This window comes from Canis lupus, chromosome 1 (genome assembly GCF_048164855.1).
Source record: "Canis lupus baileyi chromosome 1, mCanLup2.hap1, whole genome shotgun sequence".
In the NCBI taxonomy this organism is placed as follows: domain Eukaryota; kingdom Metazoa; phylum Chordata; class Mammalia; order Carnivora; family Canidae; genus Canis; species Canis lupus.
Genome location: NC_132838.1, coordinates 88,767,685 through 88,780,874, shown reverse-complemented (window position 1 = coordinate 88,780,874; position 13,190 = coordinate 88,767,685). Strand labels below are relative to the sequence as shown.

The following is a 13,190-nucleotide window of genomic DNA, read 5'->3' as shown; positions in this document are numbered from 1 at the left end:
TTATTTATATATTTCCTAATTCTTCCACTTTTGGGTCTGTACTTATCAAGAAATAAAATGGGAGCCACGTTCAAGGCTTTGCTGTTCAAAGATGTGCACCATTCCTTGGTACGCATTGGGGACATACAGATGAAAAGATAAAGCACATTCTTTGCAGCTAGATGCAGAGTTCTGGCCCTCGAGTTAAATTTTTGAGAAAGCACAGCAAAAAGCAGGGCTGCTGGCAGCTGGAGGCATAGAAGCTCTTCAGCCTCCAGAGCTCCTAGAGTGATAGAAAGCCCCAGGGACTAAAGCTAAATGTTTGGCCACTCTAGTTATTCTCCAATAAGCCCTTATTATGCTGAAATGTTGATTTTGTCTTGACTGTTTCCCCCTCCTTTCTTCCATGACATTTTTTTTCCTTTTATGGTTAATAGCAGGGGGGAAGAAAAACTTCAAGGCATGAAGTTTAAAGCCCCTGAAATTTAATTACAAAAGTTGACTTAGTTATTCCCAAAAGTTTATTAGAGAATAGGTGGAATTTCTCTTAAAGATAGAAAAATAAGATACATGGAAAAGCAAGGAGATTTTCTCCTTCCCATTTATTCAACAAATATGTACTCAGCATATAGTCCATGTGTGTGTGTATGTGCATACTATCTACCTGCCATTATCCTTGCCAGTGAGAAAGGAGGTAGAAAAAATATAGGTGGGTGGATATATATTTTGGAAGGGCAAAAGAGTGATGGAATAAAGTAGTCTACACTATGGACTACATTGCTGTAGTCCATAGTGAGCTGTGGTTGCTTGTTAACAAGGGGAACATGTTGTGAGCATTTATGTCAGGAGTCAGCAAACTAGGTTCTGTGGGACAAAGCCAGCCCACCACCTGTTTTTGTACTGCCTAGGAGATGGGAGTGGTTTTTTACATTATTTATTTATTTTTAAAGATTTTATTTATTTATTCATGAGCGACACACAGAGAGAGGCAGAGACACAGGCAGAGGGAGAAGCAGGCTCCTCACGGGGAGCCCAATGAGGAACTCATTGGGAACTCAATCCCAGGACCCCAGGATCATGACCTGAGCCAAACGCAGATGCTCAACCACTGAGCCACCCAGGTGTCCCTGGTTTTTACATTTTTAGATGGTCAAAAAAAAAATCAAGAAAGGAATCAAAACTTTGTGACATGTGAAAGTGATATAAAATTCAAATTTTGGCAAACATGAATAAAGTTTTATTGGAATACAGCCACACACGTTGGTTTACACATTATCTATGGCTGCTTTTGCACTGCAACAGCTGAGCTGAGAAGCTGCAACAGAGACCTGTATGGTTCGCAGAACCTATTTACTGTCTGGCGCTATACTGAAAATGCTTGCCAGCCCCTTGTTTAGAGGAGGGAGACATTACTTCTGCTCAAGAGCACGAAGAAGGAAGTGACACATGTACCTTACTTTTCTGTAGCCCTTTATAGCTCATTCGACCCTTCCAGCAGCCCTATGTAGGAAGAGATAAGAAAGGCAGGTTTCATCATTCATTCCCCCTTTTACAGCTGGGGAAACTGAGGCTCAGCCCAATCTAGAGACTTGTTCAATATTGGCAGTTAATCGTTTGAGCCTTTCCATCCCATGGTGCTGAGCCTGGAGAGACCTCATTGGAAGAGCAACACACACACACACACACACACACACACACACACAGCAAGAGCATCATAAAGAAGGGAGACCAGTTGGATGAGGAAGGTGGGGAGGCTACCGCTGGGCCCCAGGACAAATAAGACCAAGAGCAGGAGCTATCTGGGCCCAGGAGTCAGCAAACTAAGTTTCAGGGGACAAATCCAGCCTACTGCCTGGGAGATGGGAATGGTTTTTTATTTTTAGGTGGGAAAAAAAAAGAAAGAGAGAGAGAGAGAGAGAGAGAGAGAGGGAGGGAGGGAGGGAGGAAGGAAAAGGAAGAAAGAAATCAAAATTTTGTGACATGTAAAAGAGATATGAAATTCTAATTTCAGTCTCTATAAAGAAAGTTTTATCAGAATACAGCCATGCTCATTGGTTTACACATCACTATAGGGTAAAAGCAGCCTCAGATGGTGTGTGTCCCTGGATCTGAGGCCAGTGCGCCTGTCCTGCCCCCTAGTCGCTGACAGAACCTCTAGGAGCCTGAGTCCTATCTGCTGCAAAAATCCCCTCCTGATGAGGTTGTAAAGAGTAAATGAGATCATTATGAGAAGCAAATGAGTTAACTGTGTGTATTACTCAGCACAATGCTTGGCACTTTGCAGTTGTGATGTTACCTGATTGTTGTCATTCACTGGCTGGGGAAGCTGCTGAGCATTTAAAACAGCGGTTGGTACGTACTCATACTAGACAGAGAGCCATATAGGATGCATTCATACCTGAGTGTAACATTAGGTTAGACTTTCATACTATCTAATGCTATGGAAACATTCTATCTGTGAAACAAATTTTAGCTCCTTTAGGACAAGACTTCCCTAGGTATTAGCTCAGGGGGAAAAAAAATTCTTATACGCTCAAGTTATTTGGAAGAGAATTGGGTGTAAAAACTATTTTCACATCAGGGAAGAAAATATATTAGGTTGCAGTTGAGAATGAAATCATTGAACTCCCGGGGCCTAGGGGCTGTAGCTTGGAAAAGAGGCAGGAAGGGAGAAGGGGAGGAAAGAATTGTAGGGAGAGATTAGGCAGGCTAGTGAGTAATGGGTCCAACGGTGAGGTCAGCACCCAGTAACTGGGCGTGGTCTGCACAGTCCAGGAAAGCCACTAGATTTAAGAATGGATCCATTCATCTGACTCTGCTTTCCATTTTCCACACTAATAATTTCCACTTTCAGAAATAAAATATTTACTGAACAATAAAGTTTCCCTTTAGGACTATTGTGACATTATACACAAACATACCACCCAAGATCCAAATATTCTAACGACCTGAAATATATTTAAAAAACCTCAAACTTCCGACATGAAATTATTTCACACCATAAGAAAATAAGCACTCTTGTTGATGGATGCGATACAACAGAACAGTGTTTTTTGAATTGTATGTCAGAGCCCATTAGTGCTGAAATCAGTTTAATGGGCTGCCAACCATATGGAATAGAATAGAACAAAACAGAAAATATCTGAGTGTATTACACATAATAAAGGACAAGTGCTGTTGAGTGTAACTTCTGTTCCAGTGATATGTTTGTTTGTGTGTATGTGTGTGTGTGTGTGTTTACATTCACTCATCTATATTGCTGAGTTATGGTGTAAACTGTATTCTCACTAGAGGTCACGTCCAAACAATTTTAAAGGCACCAAAGCAGAGTGTGATCCACTTTAGGAAAGCCAGGTATAGGGACACCTGGGTGGCTCAGTGATTGGGTGTCTGTGTTCGGCTCAGGTCATGATCCCAGGGTCCTGGGATCGATTCCTGCATCGGGCTCCCTGCAGGGAGCCTGCTTCTCCCTCTGCCTATGTCTCTGCCTCTGTGTGTCTCATGAATAAATAAATAAAATCTTAAAAAAAAAAAAGAGAGGGAGAGAGAGAGGTCCAATATAAGAATCCTAATTCACTGGACAGCCACATGAAGGGTTTAATTATTTCTGTGGAGTGGGATTTCTTTCAGTGAAAAACTCTTCCCCTGCATTTAAAACATACTACAATTTACAGGGAAAAAATGTATGCAGAGCTTGTCAAGTACGCCTCATCTTTAAAATGAGGTGTACCTGTTAATGAACACCGAACTGATCTCAAGATACAGAATTTATAAGAAATCAGAAACGAAAAAAAAAAAAAAGAAATCAGAAACGTAAATGATTACATTGTTCAGAATGATAACGGATCAACTCCTTTATAAAATTAATAGTTACTATATTTTTCACACTAGGTAATTCATCATGAAGCAGAAGAGAAGGGGGCTAGAGAGAAAATTTAGTGGATGGGGATGGTTTTACCACCACCAAAAATTAGATTTTGGAAAAGGAAAGTCACCTTATGTTTGACTCCACAGAAAGCTCCCACCTTTTGATGTATTCTCTCAATTCCTTTCTTGTGAATGCCCCAAAGTAAAGAGCCCATTATCTCCAAGATAATAGGAGCTAAAATCAAGCAATTCATTAATACTGGATGTGATGGCAACCGATTTTAAAGGGAGAGACCATATCAAAAACATTTTATCCCATAAGCCTGACAATTCCATGAAAAGGAAGTGGAGGGGTTCAGAAGTTACTTGACAACTATCTGGGGGAGATAGCCTGAAATTACTGCCATCGAAACTAGGTAAGGATGCTTCTGGAGGTCATATGATTGAAAAAAGGATGGATGGATGGATGCACGCATGCATCCAAAAGGAGGCCAAGATTTTAATACAAATTTAAATAAATATTACTTCACAGTTGCCTGTATTGGAAGTCCTTATACAAGTCACTCAGAGGGGCTGGGTTGTAGAGATCATGAATATACACCTATAGGAAGAAAGGAAAAAACAACTGTTCTTATGTTATCTAAGTGGGCACACAGGGCTTCTGATAAAGCTTGTAATGGCAGCATCACTTGAGAAGTACTATATTTCAAACCAGTTAGATAGAAATTAATATGCCAAATGTTGTCTTATGATGAAAAAAAACTCTAAAGAAGCATGTGAAACATTTGAATAAATGATTTTATACAATGTGAGAATAGAAGGATGTTGTATTTCCTAAATTATGAATTTTATATAATGTGGTTTTATTTATTTTTTTTTAATTTTTATTTATTTATGATAGTCACAGAGAGAGAAAGAGAGAGAGAGGCAGAGACATAGGCAGAGGGAGAAGCAGGCTCCATGCACCGGGAGCCTGATGTGGGATTCGATCCCGGGTCTCCAGGATCGCGCCCTGGGCCAAAGGCAGGCGCCAAACCGCTGCGCCACCCAGGGATCCCTATAATGTGGTTTTAAATATATGCAAATAAATTAATAGATTGAATACAAGTAGACATTCCACTCTCTATTCGTATCCCTAAAATGTGTGTTTTCAAGTTGAGATAAGGCCTTTTTTAAAACCATCTCATGGAAAAAAAAAAAAAAACCATCTCATGGAACATTAGGGACTACCTTATAATCGAGGGTACCTTATACTTGGGCATATAGGGTAAACTGCATCCCAGATAACTGAGGCTCTTCATTGCCGGCTCCGGAACGAACTAGACTGCAGACAGGTATGCAATACATTAAAATCCCTCAATTAAACACCAATAACTGCTATCAAACCAATTTTTATCTGTTAAAAATTATTTATGGTACTATGCTCCATGTGGAATGGAGGATGTGATGCCCTTTCTTGCATCCCCTCAGCGTACTTTGGGGTTCCCACACAGCTCTGATGGACACTTCCCATGCACACTGACAGATTCCCGCATCCAGCCCACTCTTCCTTCTGCTTATCTACCCAAGGGCTTTATCTCGTGCCTCCGGAGCTTGCCCAGGCTATTAATGGCAGCCCTGAAGTGCTGGGGATTTAGTGCCTCTGGTATTAAATGATGACTAAACATCCCAATTTCCCCACCACTTGGTAGACAACCATAAAGTGCATCTGACACTGTACCAGCAGCACCAAGCCTCTACTGCTCACAATGGTAAGCTGCTCATCAGCCCACCTCATTGTACTGGCTTGCTTTGCTTCCTGGTATCATTTTCTCTACTCTCACTTATGCTTCTTGGGATCACCTTCCCTCAAAAAACTACCGGTACCCAAATCATTGTCTCAGGCCCTGCATGCATGTACTTCAGCTCCTGGTGGTAATTCTGTGCCCTCTTTGAAAACCAGCTGTCTGCAAGAGTCAAGGTGAAAGAGCTTTACTTTCATTCTTTATACCGGGACTACTTACATCTTTGGCAATGTCTCATCCATTCCTTTCCATAAGCACTTGATCCCTTACTCACGCACAAGAGTTTTGTTGTGTGCTATAGGGTATGCCCAGGTGAACAAAACATAGTTCAAGCCTCAAGGACTATAGACGTGAGAATGGGACATGAAATATGCAGGAAGAAAAGAAACCCTAGATTCAGACTGTGGAAGAGCCACATGGCAGTTCCCAGAGAGGAACAACTTTCAGCTGACTAGAATTTTTTTTTAAGATTTTATTTATTTATTCATGAGAGACACAGAGAGACTGGTAGAGACATAGGCAGAGAGAGAAGCGGGACTCAATCCCAGGATCCTGGGATCAGGACCTGAGCCAAAGGCATATGCTCAACCACTGAGTCACCCAGGTGCCCCTAGCTGATGAGAATTTCATCCCTACCCCGATAGAGCCTGTTCTCTCAAGTTTTCTAACATCAATGTTTGCTTGAGGACATTCATCCTTCTACAAACTCAGCATTGACTGACACACAGATCAGCCCAAACATGGAACCTAGTGACACGGCCTTATGGGTAACTGATGAAATGTTGAAAAGCAAGGCATCACATTCTCCATAAGTGTCCATGAAGGATCCCCAAGTGACCGCTCCATCTATGGGGAACGACAGGACATGGCCTGATGAAGGACGGAGACCCATGAGGCTTCCCTGCTGTTCCTTCATCATGCCAAGCACATTCCCACCTCACACCTTTAGCTCTTGATATTCTGCCTACAAGGCCCTTCCCCTAAATATCTGTGTGGGATATTCCTTCACCTCATTAAACTCTCCTTGCTCAAGGCCTTCCGTGAACACCCTTTATAAAAATAATAGCACCCTCTACTTTGTCTCACTCTATTGTCTTCCCTGCTCTATTCTTCATGGCCCTTACCACCCCCTGACATATTATATATTTATTTATTTCTTAATCTCCTCCCACTAAAAGGTCAGTGACAAGTAGGAAGTTGTCTCCTTTGCTGGATCCCTTGCACCTGGAATAGTGTCTGGTCTAGAGGAGGCACTTAGTGAAGGTCTGCTGAAGGTTCATCATAAGAACCTCAAAATCATCACTCACCACGCTTGAAGTGCTATAAACTCGTCTGGAATCGTGACAGCCCCATAATTCAAGGGTCTAAAGGATACATGATTATTTTATTAAAAAAGAAAGTTTTATAAAAACAATTTTTTTTAGAACTTCAACATATTTAGCAGGTATGAGTAAATAAAATTGTTTTAATTCTATCATAAACATGTATAGGTCATGGAATGCAACTCGTTCAATGTCTATGGTGTAAATAAGAAAGAAATCCTGATATTTTAAACCTTGGAACTATAGCTAGCTTACTAAAAAATAAATTTATTCATATATTCATGTGACAAATATTTATTGAGTGCTTATGATGAGTATGGTGTTGGATGAGGTGCTATATTTGATTTTTCTTTTGAAAAATCGACTTCACACTTCTCTGTAAAGCCATATCCTGCTGTTATAGACAGAGAAAGCTCATCTTTCTGAAAACGCTTATGTTTTTTTTTCATTATTTTACTATATGCTTTATTGATTTAAGTCAGCAATCCCTCAGAGAGAATAGTCACAGAAAATACTTTGGGTGGAGGTTTTTATTCAGCTAATTTTAAAGGTAAACATTTTTCTCTTTTCATTGAGTTTAAGGGAAAGAGGAACCACTGTATTAAACAACATTAAATGTTCACTATTAAAAAATTATATAAGTAGTTTTCGAACTTTGCTTATATAGGGCTAATTGGTTCCACTATAAATTCATGCTCTCCAAATGCAGCAGGCCTTCAAGTTGAATGGTAATCTTTTATTCGTCCCTAACTGACTCAATTGTTACATTTCCACAAGGCATACCCAAGTCATTATTCTATTGGTGGTTTCAACCTACCCACTTGTCCTTTGACTTTATTTAGAAGATGATGGTCAAATTATTCTCTCTACCTCAAAATCCCCATGCTTTTGTCTCAAGAGTCCTTCCCACGCCTTCTTGAAGATTGATTCTATCAGTTAAGATTCTTTCTTACTTTCTCAATCTCTTCCTTTCTATGGATTCTTCTCCCGTGATAAGTGGGCTTGAGTCTTATGCTAAAAAGATGACTTTATAGTATGCCATTTCTTTGATGCATCAAACTCTTTCCTCCTTTGCCACCCAATTTACTTAAAAGGAAATCTATCTTCATTGCTTTTCACGTGCATCATCCCTGACTCTTTAACCCCTCCCTAGCAGCCTGGCCACCACTTCCACTTACCTCAAAGATAATTAAGGAAAGCCAGGAATCAAGTCCAGTGGCTTTTCCGTTGTTGTATCCTCAGCCCTATGGGATGTACGAATGATGTGTTAATGGTGGTGGCTCTCTCACCTTTCCCAGCTGCCAGGACACCACACGACTTCCACCATTTTGCTCCAGCTTCCCCTGGTTTAATTTTGTGTTTATCCTCTTCTTTCTCTTCTCCCCTCCAACATATAGACATGCCCTGAGGATCTTTACCCTTACCTTTTGCTTTGTTTCGCTCTGTTTTCTCCATTGGCCGTTTCTGAGACAACAAAATCACTCCCAAGTAGAGGACTCACAAATCTCTTTTTGTAGCTTTAACTTCTCTCTGGAAAAGTTAGCCTTGTATTCTAGTCCCTTTTTTTGGACCAATCTGTCATGCCCAGAATGAAACCTATTTTTTTTTCTCCTCTTCCTCATCCTGCTCTGAACCTCCTCTCTGACAAGGACCCAAATAGTGTCTCAGCTGAGCCCAACAGGGACATCTTTTTTTTAAGATTTTATTTATTTATTTAAGGGGGAAGTAGGGGAGTATGAGTCTGGGGGAGGGGCAGAGGAAGAGGAGAAGCAGTCTCCTCACTGAGCAGGAAGCCTGACACGGGGCTTGATCCCAGGACCCGGGGACCATGACCTGAGCTGAAGGCAGATGGTTAACCTACTGGGCCACCCAGGTGCCCCAGCAGGGACTTCTCTGCTCAGCATTTAAATTATGCCTATCTCAGTCCCTGAGTCTGTCTCTTCCCCTCATTCTCACTGTCTCATTTCCTCTTACCCCTAATTTGATGATGGACTCTACCTGGTCTCCCTATAACCAGTCTTTTCTCATTGTACTATGTCCAGCAAAACGCTACAAGATTATTGCCCTAAAGCACAATTCTGATCCTGTCAACCGTCTTCCTCAGAAACCTAACATAACTCCCTGGTACTTACTGAATGAGATCTGTATACAAGGTGCTCCATAACCTTGAACCTCTCTTTCTCACTTTACCCCTTATCATTATAGCCCTTGGCATTTCCTGTGGAATTCCAAAGCACACCATTCTTTCTGCAAGCACACATCTTCCCATCACCAAGTCTCTGCTACTCACTCCTTTTCACAGATGCCTTTCCTTCCCTGCCAGCCCAAATGCCACCTGTATAAATCCCAGCTCAAATGCGACCTCTTCCATGTAACCTTCCCCAACTCTTTTACTGGCAGCCATTGTTTTATCTTATGAACACCTACAGGAATGAAGGAACACAGTTTTTTGGGCAATGAAGCCATTTTGCACCATTTTTATAGTCAGCTACCTGTACGCCCTGTCTTTCCTTCCAGGACATGAATTTCCTCTGGGCAGGATCTAAGTCTCCTTATTCTTCACATCTCTGGTCCTCCCAATCTCCCAAACTCCATCCAAAGGTACACAGAGACCAAGATGTCGTAGGTCAATTAAATATTTGTAAGTCAATGATTATAACCCTAAGGGTTAACTTTGGCCTCTAGTCCTTACAATTCTCTCAGTTTTAGCAACAATTACTTTTTCCTTGTAGGATACAAGTCCTATCTCCCCATAGTACCACAGTATATTCCTTTTGGCTCCACAGGCCAATTTTCAAATGTCTTTTACTTCCAAGTTTTCTGAAAAACTAACTTCTCTAACAGACCCAATAATGGAAAAGCATTAATGGCGCTTTAACTGAAGAACATGCATCCACACAAAACAAACGGTTTGCTGTCGGCTACAGCAAAAGGTACAACTGCTTACCAGAGTGAATTATAGGAGTCAAGCTTGTATTATGAAACTTACCAGTCCAATCTCTGGAAAAGCCAGGCACTGTATTTTTTAAATCATCACATTTACAATGGAAATGAAATCACTAATTCCTGAGTCATCAACTGTGTTGTATAATTACTCTTCTTCTAAACAATGTATTTACCTTGTCAATTTCTAATATTCTTAAACTTTCCTGTAAGACATTTACATCTCTGGATTTTACTTACAAATATAAAGACAACTTAAAGAAAAAAAAACACAGAACCTCTTTGAATGCTTTTTAAATTCCATAAGCACTTTTCTCAGAAAGACATTGGCAGAAATAATATGGAGTAAAGAACTGAGATTCAAAATTCATTTTTATAAATCTATCCTTAAATCTTGGAGGAGATCCAACAACCTCACATTAAAATTTTAGAAGGCTTGACTGAAGGACGTGGGGAAATTTAACGTTCACAGTTTCAAGAGCACCTGGTCTATATATCACCATTAATTAAGAGAAGATAAACAGGAAGAAAAAAAAACATATGTGCACAGCACTAGTTTCATTATTTTCAATGTAACAACAATATCATGCAACCTTTGACAAAACAAAACAAATTTTTTTTACGATAGAAAAAGAGAAAGAACCGTCTGAGGCCAACGTGTTACATATTTACTTGAATAGCCATGACTGCTTACAGGCTTTTCAAAGAGGATCGGAGCAGCCAGTTTGGATTCTGACAGCAATGCAGCAGAATTTAAGGTGTGATTTAAATATGTTCTAAGCAGGTTAATCTAGTCACACAACATGTTAATAAAGAAGTATCAGGATATTAAAGTGTAGAGGAGCATTCCTTCTTACAAATACCGCAGGAGAAATACAGTCGATGGGGAGTCAAACTGCAGTGGACACACACACATACACACACACACACACACACACACACACGAATATGCTCTCTCTCTATCTTTACCCAACCCCACATAAGCCTATCTTTATCACGCAGAGACAATTAAACAGCTATAGACTCTGGATGCAATTCTGTGTCCTGGCTCCCACTGGATGACTTATTGCCAGCCTGACATTTTTCAAATTCTCTATTATCAGGCTACATTGGCTAGGAAAGCAGACTTCACCAACCCAGGACCCCATCTCCGATGGGTCTTAGGAGATTTCAGTTCGTGAATGATATATGGCACCACCTAGCCATTGTGAGAACTGGAAGAGCGGATGACACCAGCAGTTGAAATAAAGTATCCCTTTTCCTTAGGAAAACGCCCTGCCTGTGCGTGACGCTGACCAAGGGGGTACGAAACATCTGCCAGAACGATCTTTTTCTTCTTCTTCTTCAATACTCCCCCTGACCCCATCTTTCTACAGACAGTTCCGGAGTTCATTCTACAAGAACCAACATAAGGATCAGCCATTCTTCAGCCGTAAGGTTTTCAGTGTTGGAATGTGGAAGGAGAAGGTCTAGTTGACATTCAAAGTTGTGGGGACGGAGAGATGAATGTGGCCATTAAGGTCAGACAAGAGATAAACAATAGAAACTGCAGAGTCAGAGCATCTGAGACCCTTACGGGGCCGAGGAGAGAAGTGTCACAGGATAGAAGCTCCTTTCAAATCCAGGGAGGCTCGCGAGCCCAGAAGGGGTAACCATCGTCCTATTTCCCTGCCTTGCGCCCAAAACCACATGCACACTTCCACGTCCCCATGTCGAGAAGCCAGAGAAAGGGGAAGCGAGAATCCCACCCTCACACAAGAGCAGAACAGACTGTACTCAGAGTTGCAGGGTCAGAACAACAAACACTGTCCCACAGTCAGCGGGTGGCAGCAAGTCAGGGCACCTGCACATCTCTGGGTTGGGAGCGCAGTTAGGGGGAGCGTGGAGGCAATCACACGAGTACACACACACACACACACACACACACACTCACACGCATGGGATCTTACAAATCGGCACCTACCCCACCGCCTGTCTGCACACACATACCAAGTGCATCCTGCCCACCCCATCGTTGCCATCACCACACTCTTCCTCCGGGAGAGTCAGCCAAGGGATGAGAGATCCTAGCGGGGATTCCTGGAAATGTCATTCTCCAGCACCTACGGTCCGCCACCCCCACCCCCTGGGCCGTACCTTTTACACACACACACACACGCACACACGCACACAGGCGCGCGCTGCTTCCAGGACCGCCGTCAGGCACGCCCGCCGCCTCCCGAGCCCCGCATCTCCGCGCGCACCGGACCCCGGCGTCCCCGCTTCGGCGCCCCTTCCCCCGCCGGGCTGGCTCCAGGCTCGAGGCGCTGCCCCCGGACGCCGCCGGCTGTCCCCGTCATCCGCACTATTGTTCCCGCAGCCCCTCTGCGGCCGGGGCACCCCCACTCACGCACCCCTCGGCGGCGGCACCTTGCCTGACAGCTGGGTCCGCGGGCCCGCGGGAGCAGGCGGCGCTAGTGACAGCGCGGGGGCCAAGCCTGGGAATGACGCTCCGCTCCAGCCGCTCCGACCTCCAGCGCCACCATCTTCTCCCGCCGCCGCCGCCGCCGCCGCCGCCGGCCCGCAGCCGCCCGCGCCCAGCTCCGGCTCCGGCTCCGGCTCGGGCTCGGGCTCGGCAGCGCCGCTCGGGCCCCTCCGGTCGGCGGCCCCACCCCCTGCCGCCCGCCCGCCCGCCAGCCCCTCCCTCGTGACGCGCGCCGGGGCCGAGCCGAGCCGAGCCGGGCCGGCCTGCGCGGGAGGGCGCCCGGGGGAGCGCGCGCGCACAGCCGCCGCTAGTAGCGCCCCGGCCTCCCACGCCCACCCGCGCACGCGCCGCGCGAGCCCGGGGCGGGGGGCGGCGGGCGGCGGGCGGCGGCCCCGGCGTGGGTGGCTCGGGCGGGCGGGGGGGGCGGGCGTGCGCCGCGGGGGCGCCTCCCGCCGCCGGTCCAGCTCCGCCAGCGCGCGGGCCGGGCGCACGGGGCCTGCCGGGGACGCGCCCCCCACCCCGGCGGCCGCCTCGGGGCCCGCTGCGGCGGGTGCTCTTTGCTTAGTTACTCCGGAGCTTTCCCGCGTCCCGGCCCGGGCTCGCCGCCTGCGCTTCTCGGCCCGCCGGGGCTGCGGGGCGCGCGGCCGGGCCGCGTCTGCGCCGCTAGGGGGCGAGCCTGTCGGCTTCGCGGGGGGCTAACTGCCCGGTGCTGGGGCCCGGCGACAAGCCCCCGCCTGACGCTGCCGGCAAGCGCCCGGCTGCGCGTCCTGCCCCTTCTCCACCCTGCCGGGTCAGAACTTGTAGTGTTAGCGCAGGTGGCCCCAGGGCGTC

At 45.0% G+C, this 13,190-nt stretch overlaps 1 protein-coding gene across 7 annotated transcripts in view; it reads right to left on the bottom strand.

Moving 5' to 3' along the window:
- Positions 1-12,497, bottom strand: part of APBA1 (amyloid beta precursor protein binding family A member 1) — a 196,890-nt gene extending 184,393 nt beyond the window's left edge. The window contains exon 1 of one of the 7 annotated variants that reach the window (XM_072838664.1): positions 12,289-12,497. The gene's annotated coding sequence lies outside the window, so the exon portion shown is untranslated. The remainder of the gene's footprint in view (positions 1-12,288) is intronic. The other 6 variants (XM_072838657.1, XM_072838631.1, XM_072838640.1 and 3 more) reach the window with 6 other exon arrangements.
- Positions 12,498-13,190: the final 693 nt, after the last annotated feature.